The sequence below is a fragment of the Sinohyriopsis cumingii genome, unplaced genomic scaffold (assembly GCF_028554795.1).
Source record: "Sinohyriopsis cumingii isolate HCF-2022 unplaced genomic scaffold, ASM2855479v2 utg000354l, whole genome shotgun sequence".
Classification (NCBI taxonomy): domain Eukaryota; kingdom Metazoa; phylum Mollusca; class Bivalvia; order Unionida; family Unionidae; genus Sinohyriopsis; species Sinohyriopsis cumingii.
In genome coordinates, this window is record NW_028315890.1 from 322,746 (window position 1) to 349,179 (window position 26,434).

General features: G+C 36.3%; 1 long non-coding RNA gene across 7 annotated transcripts; it reads right to left on the minus strand.

Annotated features, from left to right (window-relative positions):
• Positions 1-39: 39 nt before the first annotated feature.
• Positions 40-26,229, minus strand: LOC149774289 (uncharacterized). 7 transcript variants are annotated; one of them, XR_016416888.1, is made up of 7 exons: positions 24,824-25,298; positions 19,808-19,922; positions 3,047-3,172; positions 1,563-2,701; positions 905-1,062; positions 603-709; positions 40-150 (listed from the first exon to the last, which is right to left on the minus strand). It is a non-coding gene; the product is annotated as an uncharacterized LOC149774289 (long non-coding RNA). The 7 variants fall into 7 exon arrangements; XR_016416893.1 differs by lacking the exon at positions 40-150 and adding an exon at positions 25,459-26,229 and having other exon boundaries at positions 222-709; positions 24,824-24,945; XR_016416890.1 differs by lacking the exon at positions 40-150 and having other exon boundaries at positions 222-709; positions 1,563-1,759; positions 2,612-2,701.
• Between the last annotated feature and the right edge of the window lie 205 nt (positions 26,230-26,434).

Below are 26,434 nucleotides of genomic sequence, written 5' to 3' on the forward strand. Positions count from 1 at the left end.
TTTTAAGAGAAAAATGAAAGAAGGAAACAATACAACAGATATTTTAATATGACTTTAATGTTTATTTTCTAGATTTAATTAAGATTATGAATCAGAATCAGTCTCCAACTCCACTGTAAAGTTTATCTATTACTTCTTCTGCTCAGGCACCTGCAAATTAAAACAAAATTGTAATGCTTAAACAAAGTCATATCATCTCAGCACTAGTTACATATGCAGAAGTCATGTTAATCAGCATTATAAAAATGTATGAAATTTTCTTCACTGCACTTGTGCTTCCCTTACTATCGTTAAGCCATGATACAAGATAACTTTGCACTTACTTATCATTTCTGGCAAGTGGATGGTGCAATCAATTTGCACAAAGATGAATTTATTTCATCCAAATATTTCATGTGAATAAAATTTCCAAATGGAGGCACTTGTCCGATCAGACAAGATATATGCATATTGTAGTTAGCTGGACTCTAGCTTTGATAGTCCTGGGCAATAGGATAAGCTGATTTTGTTATCAGTTTAGAAATGCATCCGCTTTGCAAATACTATGCTTTAAAAGACGAAACTGAATCCAATATTGATGAAATAAGAGTCATTTGGATTACCTTGTTTTTTATCATTCTGCGTTGGTTGGGTGCATATTTGAGGGTCTCTGATATGGTCTCTTCCATTCCATTTGCCTTTGCTTTGCCATTAGTTTTCAAGCAGGCTTCTGCAAGAGTAATACAATGTTTTAAAAAAGTTTCACAACAAAGGATGCATTGCATTTTTCTAAATGCCAGCAATAATCAATGGAATATTTTTAAAACATGTACTTTGAAATGTGGTCTCAAGTTACTTTATCAATTCATTTAAAAATCTCTGGCAAGTCACATGAAAAACACAATTTAAATCAAGCCATACTTACTTATCAAAACCTGACATATCACAAGCTCTTGAAATGCTTTTTTCCCTTTACGTCCCTTTGGACTATACTCTGGCCAGTCTTTTTGTTTTAAGCTTTTTCATCATCCTGCAGACACTATCCCCAATTGTAAACCTGCCAAGGGAGCTCAAGTAGCATATCTGAAAATAATAATAATAATAATATTACTATTTTTTGATTTTGATATTATTATTAGTAGTAGTATTTCATGATCGATGTGACAAAATATGCTTGTATATAGTTATTTTTTGCCATGGTTTTGCAAGCAAATTTAATTTCTCTAACTTGAAAAAAATTTGATAACATTAACTATGCAACACAATGTACTAATAGCAATTATAAACCAAATTAACCACCGTGAATCTATTAACTTCATAAATGACATTCACTCAAGGATTGAATTAAAGTAGCCACATAATATGTAATAGTGTATATGTAGTAAAATACCTGTTACATGTTCATCTCTAAACATGTTTTGGCCTACATCCGTAAGACAAAACAGCCGACCACTACATGTTCACCCCACCCCCAAAAATAATTATACTGGCACTGCAGAACTTGCATAAATTATTTTGAGGTTCACAACAGCAAATAAAGGTTATAACAGTTTTTTTAAATAGAAAATAAAGCCCCAATTTACCATCTTCTTGGAGAGTTTGGGATTCTCCTCCAACCTCTGGCAAAGGCCCTCTAGTTCCTCCACTGAATCACATGGCATTGCAAGAATTTCTTCTCTATATTCTGTGTCTGGGCCTTGTGTATGAACTTGGAGGGCCAGCTGCTCCAACAAATTCTCAATATTTGTGTCCAGTTTCATAAGTACATTGAACTGGAAATCTGTAACAGATTTGTGATGAAATTAGTTTTGAAAGATCAAGATCATTATTATAAACTCCTTAAAAAGATCTGTACAGTGAACATGGGTTTAACAATGAAATATATTTATGGAATGAAATACATGGTTTTTGTACAGTTTATATGAAAACTTTTCCCATAATCCTTTATTTTTTTATTCCCTGGATATGTTGTTTCACTGCTGGTGTCTGTAAAGTCTGCATTCAATGTAGATGGTTTAGGCGTCTGACTTACACAAGACAATGGTATACATCAGAAAGAAAAATAAAAAAAACCAATGGAATGATGAACAGTCGACACATCAATGAAAAACAATTCATTGTTTATTTGCACAAATAAGTCTTGAACAGTATGTTTTATGACCTATAATTTAATTAATTAACATCTCACAATGTTCTGAAATAACAGTATCTAAGCTACAAGAGCTTGTGCTTTCATGTCATAATCTTCCATTTTGCAAACAAATTTTGATGTTGAATCAATGTATATGACCTTAGCATTGAACACTAACATTCAAAATGTCTACAAGATGACAAGACTATTATCAACTGAAGTGACAACAAACCAATGAGTTTTACGTGCATTGAACACAAGCATTTTTAAATGCTATAAAATGTGTTTTTAGTGTATGGCCACAAATTACCCAACATTTTGTCAAACATAAAACAGTTCTACTACCTTAGATGAGAATTAAATTCATAAATACAGTGTATAATTGACCTACTCGTATTTAGAGAGCTGTAAATGAAATAAGAGATTATATAAAAGTCAACACCTGTAGTATTTGTTTCATTATTCTATAATGTACATTTTTTTTCCATCCTCAATACTTACTACTTGCAGAGGAACTGGCAGAGAGAAATCTTTATATTCTCCACTCCAGAGTGGATGGGGATGGTGATGGTGTTGTCCTTCTGGATGCAGCTAAGAGTATAAAGATTATCACTACTCCTTAATTGCAGTAAAAAAGAAACAAAGAAATCAGACTGGATTTTTTGGCATGTAAACAAAATGCATACTGGTTGCAATGACCACTGTATATAAAGCAGTGATACAATATATCACAAAATGCATTCTTTTTTAACAAAACATCTAATCTCATATATACAGCATCACGAGTAAGTAAGTACTCTTAAACACATCTTATTAAACAGACAGAAAAATGATGAAATTTATACATACTTTTGATAAAGAATTTCCAATTGTGGCATGGTATAAAAGCAATTGATAAAAAATAAAAAGAGACCAGATAAACTAAATAGAACATACCAGCAGGATAAGAGGAAATCTTGGAGTCTGCAAAATACTCTCCATTTCAGGAGGTTTTGGATGAGATGGCTGACCAGAAAGGTTTCCACTTGAGATTTTCATCTTTTTTCAGTTCTTCATTTTCATCTGAAATGTCAATGAGAACTTGTAAATACTGTATGAGTCCTTGAATACACTGACTCCTTGTGACATACAGGGTTTGCAGAACAATCGCTAGCAATATTCACCACTTTTAAATCCAGCTGGTGAATTTTCACCATGAAATGCATCCGAATGCAGTGAATAATCCTGGATTAAAGACAAAATAGTGTACAGAAATGTGCAATAAATTAGTCAAGCTCCAGACAAAACAAAGATATGATTTATCTCTGATTCATAATGACTTTTCTTGTGCTACACATTTTACCAATGCAAATTACATTGAATTTTGTAAATTAAATGGTACAATTAAGATATGTATGTCAAAAGATTACTAATCTTCAGCTTTCCAATTAATGCTAAACACAAGTATCAAGTCATGTATTTAGTCTCTCACCACCAATAAATGCATTTTTAAGTAATCATCCTAGAGTGCACCAAAGTCATGTGAACTTGATCCAATTCCAACATTACTGCTGCTTGAGTGCTTAGATCCAGTATTGCCTTCACTAACTGATGTTATTAATACCTCTCTCTCATCAGCATAATTTCCATCATTTTTCAAAACTCCCATTGTAAAACCTCTGCTGAAGAAACTAACACTACACCATAAGGATTTAAAGAACTACTGCCCGGTTTCTAATCTCCAATTCATATAAAAAATCTTACAAAAGGTTGTTCAATCCCAGCTTGCATCTTGTCTGAATTCAAACAGTCTTTTTAGCAATGTACAATCTGCATATCGCCCTTGCCACAGGACACAAATTGTGTCTGCAAATAGATTACACTCCAGCCCAGTTGATCTATGTTGTGGTGTTGCACAGGGGTCTGTTCTTGGACCTGTTCTCTACACTCTATACACTCAGCTGCTCTCAAGTGTCATAGATCATCATCCAGTGTCTCACCAGTTGTACACTGATGACACCCAAATATACAAATCTAGCCACCCAACTGAAGTTGATGCTACCATCCAAGGTGTAGAGATGTGCATTTCTGATGTGAAATCATGGATGACTTGTAACAAGCTGCAGATGAATGATGATAAAACTGAGGCCATTCTGATTACAACACAAAGACTTTCTCATTCACGTCCTTTACCTCACACAATAAATATCAGCAACACCAACATTAAATTCACACAATCAGTACAAAACCTAGGTGTTACTCTGGACAGTACTCTCACATTGCACCAACATGTCATGAACATATGCAAGGCTGCATATCTTGAGCTGAGACGCATCAGCTCCATTCTCAGATATCTTTCAGTTGATGCCACTAAAACACTTGTGTGTTCATTACTACTTTCAAGACTGGACTATGGTAACTCAATTCTGTCTGGTTCATCTTAATATCTACTGCAGAGACTTCAAAAAGTTCAAAACATAGCTGCTTGGATCATACTCAGAGTACCACAATCAGAGCACACCTCCCCGCTGCTCTGTACCCAACACTGGCTATCCATTCGATCCAGAATCAAACACAACATTAGTTCTCTGTGCTACGTTTCACTGACAGACTCTAGTCCAACATACCTATCCGACCTCACCTATGTGTACACACAAGCAAGATACTTACACTCCTCTTCCGACAATCATATACTCATTATTCTCACTATGAAAACAGAGTCACATGGACAGCATTCTTTTGCATACCAGGGCCCAGCAACATGGAATGAATTGCCCACTGAACTTAGACACAAAGACGCAGTGATCCCATTCAAGAGTGCTCTCAAAACTACTTATTCTGACTGCAAAAACAAACTTAATGACTTAATAATGTTAACTACCTTAAATATTCTCAGCATGTTTTTTATGTTTTCTAATTTCATGGTGTTTGTTTTTGTAATCATATCATTGTGTATGTTTTTATGTTGTCTAATGTTGCAAAGCGCTTAGAGCTTCTAAAGATTAGGCGCTATACAAAGTCCTCATTATTATTATTATTATATTTAGCTTGGATGAATATTTTTTAAATCAGTGGCCATAACTAAAACAATGTGATTTTGTTTTATGATCATAAAAGTATGTTGGACACCATCCATGATGTACAATGCTGTCTGACATTTCTATGCACCTAAGGTTTCCATCTCAAATATTAAAGCAAAATGCATACCAAATTTGACAGATTGACGAAAATAAAAAAAAAGCAATGCTTACCATTTGAAAAGAGGCAATTGTCACTAGAATATTCTATTCAAAATGATATTAATTTTGGACACAGGGGATACCACCCCCATGTTTTCCTGACTCGTGATATGTCGGCCTATTCTGTGCACAGCTTTAAAAGATGTAATGTTTATCCATCGAGCTATAGAAATGAAATACATTTACTGTAGACTGTTTCTGTCAGCAGTTAAGTTGAGTAATTAGGTCAGGTTTATAGCTAGTTTACAAAATTCAATGTAGAATGCCAATAAATGACAAGATATATTTTTGCAAACTAAAGTGATCTTGAAAAAAGATTAGTAAAGTTTAACATTTTATAAAAAAATAAGCTATTATGTGGAAGAGAAACAACAATGAAATAGGATGCAATGTGTTTGCGTCTTGTTGATGGGGGAAAATTACTAAAGAATTTAGAAACAGACTATACGCTGGGGAATTTTTTGAGAATTTATGTTCTGGCGACAAGTTTACATATTGGGTAGCAGATGATTTTGCATGTGCGGGACAACTTCTTGCAAAATTGGAAACTTGGATTAAAATGCAGTATTGTTTTAAGGTATACATTACCATATTTCATATAATGTATTGTATGATTCTAAAAGATGCATAGTTAATCGGAATTTCTGGGTTACAGATTCAAGAAGGTCATGGAGTGGGTCTACATGTTGACTAATAAATTACTATTTGATCCCCTAGGTGATATTTCAATTCTAAATTAAAACTAATAATACTTAATGTATAACCAAAAATGCGACAACCTGGTGGAGAGGCGAAAATGGATATAAAAACTTCCATATAGCCTCAGCAAATTTAAACTGAATAAATAGGGAAAAAATAATTAAACTAAACAACAAGACAAATTATGATATGATTTTCATACAAGAAACACATAATAAGTTGACTAAAGAACTAATAACTTCATATGAGGAAAAATTAAATGGGGTTATAATTGTGAATGATTATAAGGAGATGTAAGGGGAGGGGTAGCTACTTTTATCAAGAATAAAATGGGAGTAACATGGGAGCAAAAAAACAAGGGAAACTTTTTTGCAGGAAGATTGATACATATTGTGATACAGGACACTCATTTTATAAATGTATAAATACCTGCTAATAAAACAAAAAGCAACAATTCATTGAAAACCTGTTTAAATATGTAGAAACAATTTCAAAGGCCCCCCTCCAATCTGTGTTGATATTGATGGAAATATTGTGGATCTGATGTGCAATCTTACTGCATGCAAATCTTTCCAGAAAGCACCTATGTACTGTTTAGACACCGGTATTTGGTAATAGCCATATCTAGCGCAAAATTCAAAATGGTCATAGGACAGAAGGTTGAGTAGCTACAATGTCATTGCCTCAATGTCTCCACGAAGTAGGGATAGTAATATTTGTGCTAGGGTTGTGCTATTCCATGTCGATTTACAAGTAACCAAACAGGATTTGATTTGGAAATATTTTTCGCAAAAAGATCTCTTCTGCCAATGGTAGCTCAATGGCTGGGAGAAATACTGGCAAGTCGGATGTGTATAAAATGTACAGCAATGTGTGCAGATAAAATTGTCAAAAATGTTTGCAGGTTTTAATGAAAGGGCTATATCAGCCTTGAAAGTGCCAGAAATTATCATTATAGATGTGGCTTGAGTCTACATGTTTTCAGTTAACAAAAACAGAGTATCAAAGCTAGTAACTGGCATCCTTGTTAATTTGACTAATAACTATTTTTAATTAACCATTTCAGATTTATAAATATATACTCAATAGTAGTGAAGTGGGATGATATAGCATCAATGGGACTTACCATTAAAAACCACCCTGGGACGATATAGCGTCAATGGGAAATTTAACATTATGGAAACCCTTGGGACGATATAGCGTCAAGGGGAATTTAACATGGGAATATGGGACTGTTTAGCGTCAAGGGGAATTGAACAGGGTGGGACTGTACAGCGTCAAGGGGAATTTAACATGGGCAAAAAAAAAAAAAAAAATCTTGGGCCTGTTGAGCATCAAGGGGAAATGGAACAGGGTCAGGACCCTATTTTAATAAGGTCCCGACCTGATGGGTCTATGGAAATGGAACAGGCGAATATTGAAACAGGGAGGGGTCTCTATTTTTTATTTTTTTTAAAACAAAAAAAAAAGAAAAAAAAAAGGGTAGGCAATGAAAGTCAAGATCTTTTCGAGACCTATGAGTGGCCCTGAAAAGGGCCTTTGGGTTTCTTCTTCTTCTAACTCTTCCACTTCTTCAACCATCTTCTAACTTTTACCAATATTCCTGTCATCTTCTTCTTTATTTCTGACTCGGGCATCCAGTCAGGATGACCTATCACTCGGAATTTCTCCTGTATTCTTATCCAGTTATTGTTGAGTTTCTCAAAGCTTTTTTTTCTCTTTCTATTTTCTTCTTCTTTTCTTTCCTTAGACCACTTTTCTTTGATGTTCTTTACCTCTTCCGTCAGCACTTTCCTCATTACTTCTTCCATTTTTGTCAACTGGTCGAACCCCCATTTTACGTATCACCACTCCATCCAATACAATACTTTTTCCAGGAAGCACCCGACTTGGATGACATGGTCCAGTGCTTCCTTCAAACTTCCCACTCTGACATAAGGTGGGTCAGTAAATCCGCTTGACTTGTTGACTTCTTCTTCTATCATCCCTGCGATGAGATCTCCGGCCACCTTTAGTCCTTTGACTTGAATAGTTAACAAGTCTTGCCTATTTCCATCACTCCATTCCTTTTCTATTCTTCCTACAACATATTCAACATCCATTATCCAAAAATAGATATCTCTTAATAGATTGAATAATTTTGTCACCTCCATCTTCTTTGTTTATTCCGTGGAATGGTCTGAACGATTGTTGTTGTTGTTGAGTTGAATTATAGTGGCGTGCGCTTCGCATTGAGCATGTACCACTGGTTTATGATGCCACAGGCACCTAACTGATTACTCCTTGGAGGAAGGAATGGAGCCACTTCCTCCAGGCATATCTGTGTTCACAGAACACTAATTGATTGGGCCGTCAGGTCAAGGTACTTTTGTGTACACATCGATCTGATTGTAAGGCCTATGTTTTGTTTGAGTGGGATTGGACCCAGCACACACTCTGTCATTCATTTGCATTGATTAGCGACTAGTGGGATTGGACCCGATCTAGTCCGTATTTTTAATTTATGATGCGTGCACTGCACGTATGTGTTTTGATGTCTGTCCGTCGCAAAGGGCGAAAGTGGTCAGGCTCGGGCGGAGTTGTCTTGCCACAGGTTAGCAGGGTTTTTCTGATCCAGGGTATTTTTGTTCTAAATTTCCGTCTTTGGAATTTTGAATCATAAAAACTCTGTGCTGTTTTTAAGAGAGATAGAGTCTATTGAGGTCGATGTTAGCTTTTAGGTGACAGTATTTGTCGATTGGTTTTGCAGCCTTGTGCTGCTGGCCCTGGATGGAGTTGGTGTTTTTTCCATCTTACTGAGTAATTGTTTTGGGGTCCTAATTATCTAGTTGTAAATTTTGGTTGCAGCCTTGTGCTGCTGGCCCTATAGTCACTGGTTTTTTTTGACTACCTTATACAAGTAATTTTTGGGGTGGTATTCTATATATTTGTTATATTTGCAGCATTGTACCGCCGGGCCCGATAGTCGTTGGGTTTTTTGGACTACCTTATATGTGTAAGTTTAGGGTCTTAATACGGGGGATCCCTGATGGTCTATTCTTGCGACCACCTTTTACGTTCTATTTTGGGACTATATGGTTATACCTAGTTTTTGTCTTAGCTGTCACCTATGTAGAAGATAGACTTTTGGAGCTGTTAGTTAGGGTGTTAGGCGAGTATTAAGTTAGGAGAAGTGGAGAAGGTTTGTTTTGTTTTTCCCACCACCCACCCCCTGTATATTTCTTCCTGGTATTTGAACTAGGTGTTTTTTAATTTAATGATATTTGTTTGTAGAGTTTTATCAGTCAGTGGGCTAGTTTTGATAAAATGAGTTTTTCTATTGTTCAGAATTTGGTACTTGTTTTGTGAGTGTATTTATTTTGTAATACTTTTGGCTAGATTCGGATTAGATTCCCTCGTCGATCACACTCGCCTCTCATAAATGGAGAGTTCGGGGAGACCGAATCCTTGTCTTCGCCATTGGTCCAAATTTGATATATATATATTTTATGTAAGTATTTATTAGTGTAATTTAGATAATTTCATTGCTTAGCCGGTTTCGGATTAGATTCTCTCGTCGATCACACGGTCTGAATGACGAATACTGTAGGTTCTTATAGTTAAAGCGCAGACCTGAAGGAAAACATCCCCCTACGACTAAAATCTTATATTACCAAGATCATCACTTAAAACGTACAATTCACAATCTTCTCCTAGAGCAAAAGTAATCCACATAGTAAGTAATTTCAGACCACTGCCATTCAGGGTAACGTTCAAGAATCTCATTGAACTCTTTTGATGTAAACGGTCTAAAGCGATATAATAGTATGAATGCACCCTTGACCCAGAGAAATCTAACACACTGGTTGACTTTTTTCACTTATCTCTTGTGAATTTCTCTGAATAAAAGTTCTACAGTTATCCATTGAGATTTCACTCTGGCAAGCCCCTGCCAAACTTCCTTGTAAATCTTCTCTTGCAGTTCTTTAGGTAATGATTCAATATCGTTTTTGAAATGAAGTTTAAATACTGGTCTCGATGATGTCCAACATTTGACTCCTAACCAATCTGGTTTCTTCTTTAACGACATGGTTAAGTTACTTCAATTTCTCGGTCCCACTAAGGGTAAGTAATGACAATTCGGTGACCAATGAGCATCTTCTAGATAGGCCGAATCTTGTGGTTCCCAGTGGTGAAGTGACACACCGCAACTGAAGCACTTGACTTTATCCCCTTCGTGCAAGTAGAAAAATCTGGCTCTGGCTAATTCTTTGGGGATCGGTCCTCCCAGATACTTAGGCCATTTTCCTTTGAATGATTGAAGACGATTTTCAAAGTCGCAGTATTCCGACAAACACACAGGGAACGAATATTCGTCTTTCACAGGTTCGTTTCGATGAGGGCTGGGTGACATGGACAGGAGTTTGCTCAAGTCTGGATGACATCCGTAGGGGGGTAGACGTGAAGGTGAACATCCACATTTAAAATGAAACCCAGTAAAGTGTCCAAGAGGACGAGCAGCATCGCTTTCGCATCCCTCAGGTTTGACACGCACAGCATCACTTTCCATGAGAGGGGTAGTGAGAACAAAGTTCTCATGATGCTTTACGGCATCGCTAAGGTCACAGCGTACAGCATCGTTCCCATCGCAAGGCTCACAATCACATTCCACTTCAGAAGCCCCAAACTTGAATTGTGCCTTTCTGAACTTGTTTTGTGCTTCTCTGAAAGGATTCATCTTGTTCGCTTGGTCTTGGTAGTCACAATGAACTATCGATCTTGACCATAGCCCCTTTTTATACTAGTCACAATGCAGTCTCAAGCTTGTACATCGTTCCTTTTTTATATCTAGTTTTTGAAGGTACTGTCTCTAAGGTACCGTCATAATTGTACCGTAGTGTAATGGGTGGAAAGGCCATAGAAAGGTAAGGGCAGTGCAAAGACCATCGAGTGTGTTCCAGAATAGCTGAACCTTTATAGATACATAGATCCATTCGTAACTTCAGTCCACAAGCGAAACACTGTACTTCGTATCCCAATCCTGACTCAGGTCCCAAGTAGACAAATCCTGTTCTAGCTAAAACATGCCAAGAAGGTAATCCTTCCCTATCCGTAAACTATTTCTGAAATGTGTCCAATCGACGGGCACAATCACAATAGTCAGGTAAGAAGACTGGAAAATGGTAGGGTTTGAACTTGGAGTTCTCATCAGGTTTCTCACTTGATTCTTGCTGTGGCGTAGTCATGCTTCTGGTGAGTGGCTATCCACTTACAACCAATGTTTTATACCGACATGTCCATATGGCAATATAAAGTGATTGGGAAGCCGCACTCGCTTCTGATACACGATTTGACAGACTTTTTCCAAGGGTCAACTGACGATGTGGTGAGTGGGTAAACGTACAATCTTGTTCGGTTGATAGGTGGTCACTTTAAAGTGTTCATCTTCTCTAGACTGCAAAGCTTCTTTCAATACGCCAAAGTTCACCACTTGACTGGTACGATAATTCAGAGTCAATCCTTTCACTTTACACTTCGTGTGCACTTCTCCTTGTTTGTCCCAGTATTCGTAGCCGTAATTTTTAAGACCGCCACTGGCGAAACTTAGAATCTTGTCGTCAGAATGCTCGTCTGTCCAGGCTCCTAAACGGTCTCCTTCGATGTTAGAGTGCTGTTGACTCGGGTGATCGATGTAGATGCAACTATCCGTGTCAAAGTACAGGACGCGTTCCCCTAACAGTTCTAAAGCTTCGTACAGTTTTAAGCGAGCATGAGCTGTCACGTAAGCTGCAATGACGACATTTCCAAAAGGATCGGCTTCTACAAAGTCCAGATCTTCTTCGTAATTGACTAAGATCAAATCTTCGCGAACGACGTCCACGTGTTTGATGAATTTAGTTTTGTTGTGAATCATCTGGAAGTAGCAGGAAGGTTCTGTCAAATATTCTTGGGTAAACACGGTCGTTGTGCCATTTTACCCCACAAGCAATTTAACATCACTTTGGCAAACGATCGCCTGCCTTTGTTTTTCTCGATGTGATCTAAAGTAATGCCTTCTTGTGCCCAGTATTTCTCTTTGAATGTCTTTTGGTCTTCGGAAGTGTGATACCAGGACGGATAACCACTGGTTTCTTGCTTTAGTTTCAAAAAGGCATCCACGTAGTCTGCCAAAATGCCTTTCTGAGTGGGGTCACCCTTGTTGTATTGTTGGGAAAGTGACAAATTTCATACACTTCTAACAGTTGGTATCCCATGTCCAGAGCTTTGAACAATTCTACGCTGACCCACGTCCCCGTCAAGGCCCGTTCTTCCTGGGTGTGCTGACAAGGCTGGTCTTGGTTGCACGTTTCAGCACAAGTACGGCACAAAGGAAACATCAGTTTGTCTTGACAATGGTGAGGTAGAACGGGATGGTACAAGTCAGTGGGAGCCAAAACTTTACATTTGATCAAGCCTTCATATTGTCGAATGTTTTTCAAATCGATGTGTTCCGTCAACAATTGTGGGTGCCCTGCAGGAAAGCGACAATATTTGCACACGTAGGGATACAGTGAACACACGTCCAAGTATTTGATTTCTTCTCCTTTCTCTTCGTCGGCTTGGTACAGCAAACTGGTGGCATTGGTCCTTCCTCCGTACAAACTATCCCTTGTGTTCAGGGGGTCCATGAACTGGTAACTTTCCACGAGGTGTTTAAACTCTGGATCGGTTTTCAAACGGTGATGGTACTCGTGTTCCCACATTTCCACCACTTAGTATCCTTCCTGTTCTAACTTTAGGCGTTGCTGACATGTGGCCTGGTACAAGTCTTCCATGGTTCATTGTAAAAACTGATTTTTAGTGCCACGGTCAGGGTAACAGACGGGGCATCCGTGAAATAAGCAACCTTTAAACTCGTACACAATCTTGGGGTTTTCTAAGTCCCAACCATCGACCGAATGCATTCTGATGGTCTTTTCACCCCCTCCGTTGCGGGCATGCTGAATCCATTTGTCTTCCTTGTCACACAAGTAATGTAACCAGCGTAGGGCTTTGACCGAGTATTGACGTTTGACATAGTTGGTCATTTGAGGACTGATGACAGCCACGGTGTTTTCAGGCATGAATCATTGCTGGTACACTAAGGAACATGCTTTGGCAATGGTGCAAGCTTCTTTGAAAGGATCGACCCCTCCGTGTTCCATGAACAGTTCTCGAAATTTTCCACAGCAACACCGTAAAATGTCCACGTCGGAACGACAATACTTTAGCATTTCTTCCTGAAAGTCGAAAGGGTCAGATGCGTGAGCCTGGTACCAAGCGTAGAAAGCTTCTCGTTGTTCGGTACGCATGTTGTCAGGGTCGTAATAGTGAGCCTCAGGCAAATGGGGTAGAACGGCATGTTGATTGGCTTCCGTATTGAAAAAGTGTGGAAAGCACCCTTTAGCCATTTCTGTCATTCCAAACGTTTTAGGCATTCGACTCAAAGGCATGGCTAAGTAACTCATCGAATCTTTAAACTGTACTTGTCCCACTTGCATGAAAATGATTTTGGCTCCATTCAAAGTGACTTTAGGACGTTCGATGCCATGTTCTGTATAGTATCTGTGAAGAAACTGTCCATTGTATCCGGAGAAATTGTGAGCCATCACTGTGGCATGACGATGACAATCTCCGTAACGTTCGATGTCCTCTTGGATCCACGTCTTGTTGATGAGGTGTAAGACCCATCGAGCGAAATCAGCTAGCGTGTTCGGTCCTCGAAAGATTTTTTCACGTCCTCCAGAAATCTTGCTGCAGTGAAGGCAATGACTGAAAATAGGTTCTTGAATGCACTTCTCGCACGCTCGATGAGCCACGCAGAAATTAGGAATGTGAATACCAGTCTCTTGCATGCATTCAAAATCGAAAAAGATGAAATTGCCTTTCTTCTTGTGACCGATCTCTTTCTCTGGTTGGGGTTGGTATTTTTGCACATAGCATTCGTGTTCCAAGTCCACGATGTGGCAGCAAATGTGACATTTTTTCTTTCCTCGACACAGGTGTGCCTTGGCATTATTGGTAAGTATGCCTTGTCCACAGGTAGGGCACAATCTCAGCAGCTGACAAGCACATTTCTTCTGTGAACCTTGCATCTTCAAATGTTGTTGGTAACAGGCAGGGCTGACAAACGTGCGCAGACCAGTTGAACAATGCACTCGTTCTTGTCCTTCGCTCAGACAGGGTGGAGAGGCCAAACATGCTGAGCATTTCAATCCACATCTCGGTGATGAACCCTTCTGCTTTCTCTAACAGTACTTCGGACTTGAAATCTTTAAACTTCACCGTGTATTTGTAAGCTGTAGTTCTAAATTTTCTAGAGGGATGCTCTTCCGTCTCTTGAATGGAATAGTACTTTTCACGGTTGACTAAGGGTGGTGAACTTTGTTTAGAGGGTTTGGATTCTGGTTCACTCATGTCCTCTTCAAAATCACTGGCATGAATTTGTGCCAAGACTTCAGCCCTGGTACGAGGCGATAAAGCACGTTTCTGCCTCTTACTTTCTTCTTCCTTCTTCTCACTCTCAAACCGAGCACAACGATGGAAGAGACTACCCAGATCGAACGTTTCATCAGAGCTTTGCGAGGGGTCATCCAAAAATTCTCTTCAGACCAGCCGAGGGACTACTCTCCTTCCTTTCAAGATAAAAGTCAAGATACTTGCTATATCTGTCAGAAGAAAGGGCATTGGTCTTCAGAGTGTCCAGACTGTCAAAAAAGAAAAAAAGGGGCTAGAAAAGACAAAAGTCAAGATACCTGTTATTATTGTCAAGAAAAAGGACACTGGTCTCCAGATTGCCCAAAAAAGAAACAAGGAGTCAGAAGAAGAGAGGGATTCTTCAGAGGAAGAAGAGGAAGAAAACAGGTGAAGAAAAAGAAACAGGAGAAGAAAAGAAGAAGAGAAGAAAGTGAGGAGGAATAGGAGGAAAAGACTGTGGTGGTGAAGAAATTCAAAAAACTCAGAGAGTGAACAATGAGACAGAAGAAGTTTATGAACTTTTTAAAGTGCTCTGTTGTGAATTGTGAATTGGATTGTAAATATTTATAAAAGAATAAATTAGGTATTAAAAGGTAAGTGTCTTTGGGTTTTGATTTTAAAATAAGAACCTACACTCACACACTCATACACACGTACTACAGAGGTAAAATGTTTTTTTTTATAGTTTGAATGGATGTTGGCAATTGAAAGTCTATCTCTTTTCGACAGACGTGGGTGGCCCTGAAAAGGGCCTTTTTTGGTGTAGGGGTGAGTTTAAGCAATCAACTTTAACTGCCTTAAGCCTTTGCCACGGCCAAGGCCTACTTCTGGACTGCGTAGTGTTGATGATGATGATTTGGTTGAAATCACTAAGGGTGGCACGGGAGGCTTAGTCACAGGGTTGGAGTGTTTAGCTCGGGAAGGTCGTATTCTCTTTGGTCGTAATAAAGAAGTCTGATAACATTTGTTTCAGACTTCTTAACTCCGCTAAAATGTCTAACAGTACCGTGACCATTTGATTTTCACACCCTTGTTTCTTTGCTGCTGCTTCTTCTTCTTCTTGTTTTTTTTCTTACCTCTTCTTTTTGCTGCTGTTGCTGTAGGAGAAAAGCTTGTTCCGCTTCCTTTTGCTGTTGTATAAATTTCTCCAATTCTTCTTTCTGTCTCTGTCTAAATTTCTCCACGTGTGGTAATGAAGGAGAAGGTGACGAAGGTTCCAGAACAAATTCTTGCGAGGTAAGAAAATCCACAAAATCCCAATTCACCTCTTCTGAAAGTAAGTCCGGTTTCCCTTGGGTAGTCTCCACAGCTGGTGCACCCCAATTTATCGTTTTCTGAGTTTCCGTCATGTTGAAAAACTGTTGCATGAATTGACTGCACACAGGTGCTAGCAAATCTATATAGACCACATGACGTCACAGACTGCTCTCTTCGGATTGGATGTGGGCGTGTTTGGATTGGTCAGTGAACTCCGTTTCAATCCTTCCTCTCCCTATAAATAAGTGTAGTTCACTGCATTCCTTCACCTGTTCTCGGCGCCTCAACATGTGGACCAACGTTCAATCTTCTATGCTTGTGTCTTCGATGATGTTCAGGACAGACATACCGATGTACGTCCGATCCAAGTGGACAGTTGTCCATAGGACAGATACCAGCCTATGGATACGATCTATGTGGAGAGGCAAGGATGTCTCAAAAGAGTTTTAGTCTATGGTCCTGCAGTCAGGCGAAGCCTAAGGACAAGAAGAAGTCACAGATGCCCTTTATGTTAAGGGCATATTAACATAAACCCAAAGGCCCTTTTCAGGGCCACTCATAGGTCTCGAAAAGATCTTGACTTTCACTGCCTACCCTTTTTTTATTTTTTTTTTTGTTTTAAAAAAAATAAAAAATAGAGACCCCTCCCTGTTTCAATTTTCGCCTGTTCCATTTCCATAGACCCATCAGGTCGGGACCTTATTAAAATAGGGTCCCGACCCTGCTCCATTTCCCCTTGACGCTCAACAGGCCCAAGATTTTTTTTTTTTTTTTTTGCCCATGTTAAATTCCCCTTGACGCTATACAGTCCCACCCTGTTCAATTCCCCTTGACGCTAAACAGTCCCATATTCCCATGTTAAATTCCCCTTGATGCTATATCATCCCAGGGGTTTCCACAATGTTAAATTTCCCACTGACGCTATATCGTCCCAGGGTGGTTTTTAATGGTAAGTCCCATTGACGCTATATCGTCCCACTTCACTACTCTCAATGTGTTTATACCAATATTAAGTTTCTGTATGTCACTGTGTTTAAGTTTTGATTTTCTCTGTTTTATTTCACTTGATACAAACACATGCTGACTAATCTTGTCATGTGGTGTATCTCGATCATACTGTAAAAGTGCATAGCTTAACACAGGTTTCGAACTCTTGCTATGAGCAGCAGCAGTAAACATGGCATGTACCACTAGAAATCAACTTTTTTTCTTCTTGGCTATAAAATCATTAGGTACTAATGTGTAAACTATTAAGTTGGTAATTTTTTAAATATAATTATTGTGCAGATTTACTAAATGTACTTTTGCGATACTAAGTCCCATGTTTGTTTAAAGGTTCTAACAAGCTGGGGTTTTTATGCAATATGTCATAAGTATATAAGGTATTGTGGGCTGCATGTATGAAGACAGCTCAGCAGCTTTCTAACTAATACTGCAATTACTATGAGCTTTTTTAAAAGTTATTTATTTTTTTTAAGTTGTTTCTTACTGTTCTGTATATAGTTTAGAAACTTTAAGCAATATTTTGGACTAGTCCGATAACATAAGACACATCACCCAATATATTTGTTGGGGGGCTGATGGGTCTTACTGCCTAACGAAGGGTGCTGTGTGGAGCGTTTTGATGTCGACTAACAGTGTAATGAAAGTCAAATTTTCTGAAATATCACACACAACTGGTAACCAATAACAATGCATTTCTACAAAGTAAAGTTATAATGTTTTTGTCAGACTTCACTTATCCTGATGTCTTTTCTCTAATAAATTCAAATTCTCACAAAAGAACCGGACCTGTTTTCAAGTTTTGTTGGCCCACATTTCACTTGGCTGGAAAGCGATGAAAGTCAGGAATGCCAAAATCGGGTTAAGCTGAAACATTATTCTTTAAGGAAACAAATAAAAATATGTTTTGCCTATTGGAACTGTAAGCAATGTTTTGTTTCATTCAAGAAACATATTCCCCACATGAACCTACTTAAACAAACTTTGGCGTACCTCGACTACCATTGCATTGCAACAAATTCAAATGTATGTCAATGGAACATGAAAATGTGTCCATTTGCTAGTGTCATATTTTCACTCCACCAGGATAAAGACAGCACTGTAAGTATATTAATTACACATAAATTAGTGGAAGAGTGTCAATATAGGCTGCCAAGTGTGTGAGCTATTCCTGAAACTTGGACTACTCATTCCGATGACAATTGACATTGGAACACATATACATGGCCGTTATTTGGGTAGTAAGACATAGCACTAAAACAAAATATTTTGGACTTGTACATTTTTGTTTAAGATTTTATTTAAGCACAAAATATTTATTGATGGAATTTAATGTGCTTTTCTCTATTCTAAATTATATAATTAATATTCATTCCTAACTTATTTTACAAGCAAACTACATATAGTTATATCATTTGTTATAAGAACTTGGCTATATTGTCAAGTGAGTGTTATCTTCACATACCAACACGTGTATGTACTGATTTTCTGTATTTAAGACTCTAATTCCATGCCTGAGAAATTTTTCTTATGCTGCAATACATGATTCAATTTCTTATACAGTATAGGTCCAAAAATGTTCTTAGGGATATAGAATACCCAAGTCATTGTGAGTGTTATCCTTGCTGATTTGATCTTTGCAATACAATTTAATCATTACTTAATCCATGATATGATTGAGGTTTTTTTAAACTAGTAATTTTTTAAATTACATTACATTTTTTTGTAATGTAACAAATCCAAATCACACACACACACTTAATCTAGCACTTCACACACATAATTCCAATGTCTTCACAAAAAGCTCAAAATGTCAAAGTCACTGTGAGTGTTATCTTCACTGACATAATATTCTAACTTCAAGTCAACAATAACTTATTAATCTAGCAATCCAGAAAAGCATAATTTAATGACATTTTTCTTTCATAATTTACTAGTTGTCTAAGTCTGAGGTGGGCAAACTATTTTTCAATGTAGCCACAGGTGTGGCGAATGAGAAGTGAAAAACATCATACGATGCCACAACTGAGCCAAACTTACATGGCCAATTTGCCACTTGTGGCAATTGGTCACAAGGTTGCCCACCCTGGGTCTAAGTCAGTGTGACCATTGTCATTACCAGCCTGAAACCCAATTTAATGCCATTTGTATAAATTCATTTCAAATAAATATTATGATATAGGTGAAGTGTAAAGTCAAGCGAGTATTCTGTTTGCAGATTTTACATTTTAGATATTACAGTAAAGTCATATTTTCTCTTGTGTAGTGAACTTTATTGCAACTGGTTCCAAAATAGTAAAACTTATTCAGTTTTCATTCACCAGAATAGGTATTAATACAATCCTAAACTAACTGTATGGTACTAAAATATACCCTGATCTTGTGTGAGATTGTAATATACAGAACTATACCTCAAGACAACAATAACATATTGAATTTATATTATATAAAGACTGTCATGGTTATGAACTCCAACTTTATTCAGGTTTTTTCATAATAAATGATCATCTTGTGTTATGGCTGAAAAGAAATCAGAGTTCATTTTAACTCCATTCTCTCCACATTTGTCAGTTGTTATGAGGCATACTCATCATCAGTGTTATAGTAAAATGTAATCTTATCTGGATCAATCTTGCTGGTGTAATATATGAATGGAGAAAGAATATTATCATCCAGATTAAAATATTTTTATTCAGACTCTACTGAAAATTTTAGCTGGATATGGGATACGGAGCCTGATGTGTATGAACAAAGCAATGTGTACCATGACCTTTTTAATTTAACATTTTAAACTCCTGCAGAAGAAAGAGATTTTTAGATCCATTAAATTGTATTAACAAAAACATTTCTTCAGTATGATTTTCCTTTACTTAGTAGTGACACAACTCATATTTTAAAGTTGTTGTTTTGTGTTTGGTTTGGCTTTTTATGGTAAAGCAACACAAGTAAGTTATTTAGTGCCAAGGCACTTTAAGTATAGTGCCTTGCCCAAGGACGCACCATGGTAGCTAACCCAGGTTGGTCCGATCGTAGAATTTTAACCTACCTTATTTCACAGGTCCAGAAAGCTAACCACTGAGCAACTACAGCTCCCCATCTTATAGTGGAATGCTGGTATACTTTATGATCAAGAAGGATGGGTTGGGGTATGCATGTTGCATCTGAAAAAAGTGATGGAATTTTTGTTTACATAATATTTTAGTCATACAATATGAATCATTTTCTATAGATTTAAGATGTATCAGATCAAGTTAAGAAAAATTATATATTCTGTTTCCTGGGAATGTACTAAAATTCACTGTTAATGTTTGATTTGTTTGGTAGTAAGCTTACTTGGTATTTTTTTCTTTTTAACTTGAATACCTAATTTGTTAACATCCTGTCCTAAATCTTCATGGTTCTGTCTATAAAGTGACAACTGTTGATACATGTAGGGAAGTTTTTGTTTATATCTTTTGATTTTTGTGGTTCTGGAAGTTGCAGTATTTGTTGTTGTATTATTAACCATTTCAGTAATTTAATGAATGCAGAGTATACTGCTCTATAAATGAAATTTATGGGAAGATAATGTAAAAGTATGTTTCACTGCAAATATAAATTGTTTAAAATAATAATATATCATTTATCATATGACTATTCAATTGTGGTAACTAGTATTCCATCCAATATCTATATATTAAAATATGTCTTTTCATACAGCTGGTGATCATTTAGATACAAGTCCAATTGAACATAATCAAATTATCAGTGCAGGTGTTTTTATTAGTAGTAGTATTGCAAGTATAAGTGTTAGTATTAAGATTTCATATACAGGTATGATAAGTGTATCATAATGTTTAAATGATGCTCCTTGTTACAACATAAAATATGTTCATTGAAACAAATGGTTCACTGGTAAATTGGCAGTAAAGGTCTTCACTGAATTATGTTGCATAAACTATTTTACAATAAAACATATATGATGCATCTCAATTATGATGATGTGGAGGAGGAGGATTAATAATAATGCAGTTTAAGTTATCTTCATCACATAAGTTCTAGCAGATGTGTCATTTTTATGTGGCTCATTATCAGTTTGAAACTGGTCTATGATTCCTGGATCTGGACATATCTGGCCCCCTGCTGTTGTGCTGCTATGGTCTTTACAGTTCATTAGGATATCAGTTACTCTTGGTTTACATTTAGAACCCCATGGGATGGAATGCCCAGTTTGAAACTGAGAGAATGGTTAATTATCCATAATATAACTCCTGCAGTTATTATTAGGTTTGATATCAAGGTCTTTCATTAAAAGCTTTTCAACTCATGTTCTGTTCTACCATACAGATAAATAAAGTCAAATTCAAGGCTTTCAGAATTGTCCAGTTTGTTTCATGTGTTGTCAGTTTAATGGGCAGGTAACTAAATGTGCAGCAGACGGACTGTATATTGCCACTGTACCACATAAATATCAGTGCTTAGTCTGCTCTCAGTGGCTGTGGTTTGATTAGTTACAAGTATCATCACATGTGACTAATTATTAACCAATGTAATGAAACTTAAATAATTAGAAGGCTGTATTTAAAAACTCTAAAGATCTTAAATGTGTGCTAGAGGGTAGGGTTAGCAGTTATAATCCCAATTATGTTGTGACGAGCAAAAAGCACTGCACACATTTGAGCTTTTAGTTTGGTTCTGGTAGGGTCAAAACATGCAGGTACATTTTGATCTTTAAAAATTAACATAATTCCCATGTAATACTTTCCAAACCTAAGTATGCAATTGATCTGATAAAAGTTTTGAGATTACTGTTTAGGCTCTGTTCTTACAATACTAGATATACCTGACTACTCCACAGTGAAATGGCCAACTGTTAAGTTATATAAGCCAGATGAGTAATGTTAGCCATTTGTTTAAGTGTTTTCTCATTAATTTCATTTGTGTCACAGAGTTGCATGCAATATTTCTTTCTAGAATAAATTTATTTTATTTTCTAATTGTGTATTTTATGGTCTCACTGGACAGTTTATCTGGTGAATTTTCATCCGACAATGACCAATTACAGAAAAATGAGAATAATTTTACACTGAAGATACTAACAAAAACAAACTAATGATTTTTGTAGAAAGCATACATGTGAGATTTTGACTGCAGTAATCAGGTTAATTCCTGATGCAGCTATTGATTTCTATACTGAACCATCACTGCCACCATCTCCTAAATTTTACATTCATTTTTGACAAGAAATAGCTATTTTCAATATTTTTCTGTGACAAGGCAGCTAAAAGAATCAGTATGTGGCTTATGCATGAATAAAGTTCACTAGTACTATAACAAATTAGCATACTTTTTTCATCAACCCTCAACCATCAATATTTTTTTATATTTGCCTCTGTAGCAGACACACATCAAGGTCAGCAGCTCATTTGCAGATCAAGCATTTGATCTCCAATGCTCATCTAACTGTGACAGGCAGTCACTAACAAGCCAACCTATTTCCATGCCTAACTCAAAGTAAATCTAAACCACATTATAGATTTAGCTTATGTGTGAATTTAGAAATGCTAGGCTTGTGATAATTAGGTTCATGCCTTCTACCTTAAAAATTAGGTGTATGTCAAAATACAAAATTATCCAGTGAGACCTATGATGTTAATTTTAATCCCTATGGGATTTGTGACATAAAAAACCCAAATGCTTTATGTATTAAAAGGTAACTAATGGGGGCAGGATCTGCAGTGAATCAATGGTATGTATGATAGACTCCTGATAAAAATGTTTGTGTTACAATCCTGTTATCAAGTCAACCAGGTTACCTACTACAATGTACCCTTGCCTTACTCCAATTCCCTCAGTACTCAGTAAACAACTAGTGTTGCTGTACATAACAAAACCAGTCCATATTGATTTTACCTATTTTACTAAATCCTGACAAAAATAATTCTCTAAATAAAGCATGATTAATATGTGAAGGTCTCGCATGTAATCAAACTCTTCCAAGCTTTTAATGATATGAACCGATTTATCAATGTTTATCAAATTTACATGAAAAACTATTTCTTATTTGTTATCAAATATGTTAGATGTTTTGATCATATAAGCATTTCTGCTACATTAGATCAAAATAATCTTTTTGTCAGAAATAGAGCCCTTATAGTATTTGCAAGGTCAACCAATCAGATGCAGAATTTGAGTTTAATATGAATGAATATTTTTTTTACAAAATTGCTCCTTTGCTATATCTTGATGAGATAAATCTATTTACCAAGTCTGATAAAATTAATGAGAAATAGTTTTAAGAGCAGTAGCAAGAATGGCGAGTGAGATGTAGAACCACTACATTATTTGCATAGAATCTGCTTACAGCCTCAGACATACAAGCAAATAATTAAACAAGTCAGATCTAAATTTGACCATAAACACTGTTGTGCAAGTCGTAAGAAACTCTGCCAATCAGATGCAAGGTCACTTCATTAACATACCTTTATCACACTCATAATAAGCATCATTGTGAAGCTTGACTATAGAAGCCAAATGGCCAAGTATGATCAAACTTGAATCAGCAGTAGTGGTTATAACCTCGTGTATTTGTATGCATCTTCACTTCTTCAATCTAGATCTCATTTATATAAGCATGTATTCTAAATTTAGTAAAAACTGCACTATATGCATAAATACTGCATGCGGTGGTAACATGCTCAGTCAGGTGAAAGATCACTTTATTATTATTAATGGTTAACACTCATCAAACTTCGAGGACAACTTAATGATTTTAGTCTATATTGTGGAAGTATGGCTTTTAGGTTGGTTAAAAGAACTCAACTAATCTTATACATGATCACCTCGTGTATATACTTGGATTTTGCTGAATTCCTAAAGCATGGAAAGATGCCATAAAAAACCACCTAGTACATAATAATTTTGATAAGCAGGATGATAAAATAACGAACTTGCGAAAACAAGATTCACTCAAGTTTATTTACAAAGATCTTTGACAGGAAGCTAAAAGGCAACACACTGCGAAGCAAGAAACTTGGATGCAAGTATTAAATAAAAATATAAGTAGTGAGGAGTGGTCTGATATATATAGCCGGGCAAAATGCTGTACCAAGGATACCAAGTTGATCTCTTTTAACTTTAAATTAATCCATAGAATAATCGCTACTAATGATATTCTTAAAAGAATTAACATATTTGATGACAACAAATGTACTTTCTGTAAGAGTGAAACTGAAAGTATTGAGCATCTCTTTTATGACTGCAGTATTACTTCACAGTTTTGGTACTGTTTTAATGAAGTTTTTGCACCTTTTTGCCCAAATATTGTACATCTGTCCAAAAAAGAAACATTTTTAGGAAGTGAACAACTGGACAGTTTGGATAATTTTCTGCTTATTTTGGCAAAATATTATATTTATACTTGCAGATTCAATATGAAAAATCCTTCTATTTTTGCTTTTAAGCAAATAGTTGCAATGCATAAGAACATTGAAAATTACACTGCCAAGGTAAATAAAAAAGAGGACCAATTTCTTCAAAAATGGACCTCAACAATGAACATTTAACTTGTCTCTGACTTGAGGGTAAACAGGAACAAAATACTGTAATATCACAAAAGCCATGTCACCTAGATTTTGGCCATATGCATGTGTATATGCGTGTGTGTGTGTGTGTGTTTTTCTTTTTTACTTTCTCTGTAGATTATATTTATTATCCCTAGATTATCTGATAACCAGAAATGTTTGATTGTAAGGTGATCCTGGGATGGTTCCCCGACCCAGTGGTCAACCTATTACGGGGTTAATAAAAAAACAAAAAAAAAAAAAAAAAACTTGGATTTTGCTCATTATTAGATTTATCCAAGATGTTGATTTAAGCCCAAAACCAAGTTTTATATAAACAAATTGATCAGAACTATGGACTCCAAAGTAGCTAATTTCTTACTGTTGAAAGACAGAAGGGATGTGAAATAAATAACACACTCTGGACCATTACATAAACCCACTTAGCCTTTTGACCAGTTGAGATAAAATATCAACAATAATGTTAATTCAGATTGATAAATTATGTTTTTTCACATTACCTCTAGCCCTTTTCAACATGGATGGTATTTTTCTTCCACATATGTCAGCTCTTAATTAGTGGCCCTTTTCCATCATGAATGTTGTAGGTGAAACTCTCAGAATTAGGCTTTTTAATTTGTATCTGAAAAAGAAAAAAATTATTGGTCTGCATATATCAATGTCACCTTTTCTGTATTAAATTAAAATACCATATGTGTGTGTGTGTGTGTGTGTGTGTGTGTGTTCATTTTAGAATTTAAGCATACTTGTCTCCATGTGTTTATTTTACAATTGATGATGATAACACATAACTGGTTCAATTGATAAAATGTTATTTCTGACTTCTTACAACTGCTCATTATATCTGAATTTACATTCAATGTTTGTTTTAATTAACATATTTTGGATAATGGGCAAATTATTTATTTTGTAGTTTATCATTATATCATTTATCAGTAATTTATCATTCAAATATTTAAAATATAGTACCATTATACTGACTTCATATTCTATTTGATATCCCAGCAATACATGTTAAGCAGATAAGTGCAAATAAAAATGTTTAGAATGTAAAAGCTACTCCAAGCTCAAAGAAGATCTGCAAAAGATGATCTCCAACATATTACCAAACAAAAAGCGAAGTTAACGCAGTTACCTTTTTATGATGTCTCAAACACCAACGGTACTGTACAGCTACGTCTTCTGAGTTTTACCGTCATCTTGTCTTTCAAACCAGAATTAATTTCTTGAGCTCTTACAAAATGAAGAAAATTTTAAATACTATAATTTAAGCAGCTTCTTTACATGACATAAGATAAATTATGGCACAGTGTTATGTCTTTCAGCACGACGCAACTTCACATTTGGACGGCGTGCTGTGTGGGCATCCCTGACACAGCAACTGACATGAATCCTTTATTAGCAGACAATAATTCGGAATAAATCCTCCGCAAATCTAACATTCTCGATTTTTCATAGTTCCACTTTTTCACTGTTGCATTTGTTTGATTGTGCTCATGAAGTTCAATGAATCAAGTTCATCTGCTGTCTGAAATCCCGGTTCAGTTGGTATTTTCTTCCGCGCATGATGCCGTGTAAATACAAGTTACGGTCGACATTCAAAGTGGTTTAGGTTAATTTATTATTTTCCTTTATTAAGGTCATTTGCAGAAAGTGTTTCGCTAGGATGAGATAATTTTAAAAAAAATATATCAAAAATAAAACTTTCTTTTCCAACGCTAATACTGGATATATTTCAATTTGTGATTGATACTATAAATAAATATTTAAAAAAACATTTTAGCCCGTGGCTTCGGCGCGCCACTCGTTTTTGTGGGTTTTTTAAAATGTTGTTGGTGTTGTTTTGGTTTTTGTGTGTGTGTATCACACTAAGAAACATACCAGGTATTAGGCCTAACGTAGGAAAAGAAATTATCCTCCATTTGTTACTATTCTTACTGTAAAATGACGCAAAAGTGATCAAATTGCTATTAAGATTTTGTTTTATATAACACTTACCGCTCGTTTTCCTCGAGATAAAGCAGCCACTTCAAAATGATTATAAAATCTGTGACAGATGAAGAATGTGGTTTAAATAATTCGTAATCGCCTGCCTTAAATACTGTAGGGAT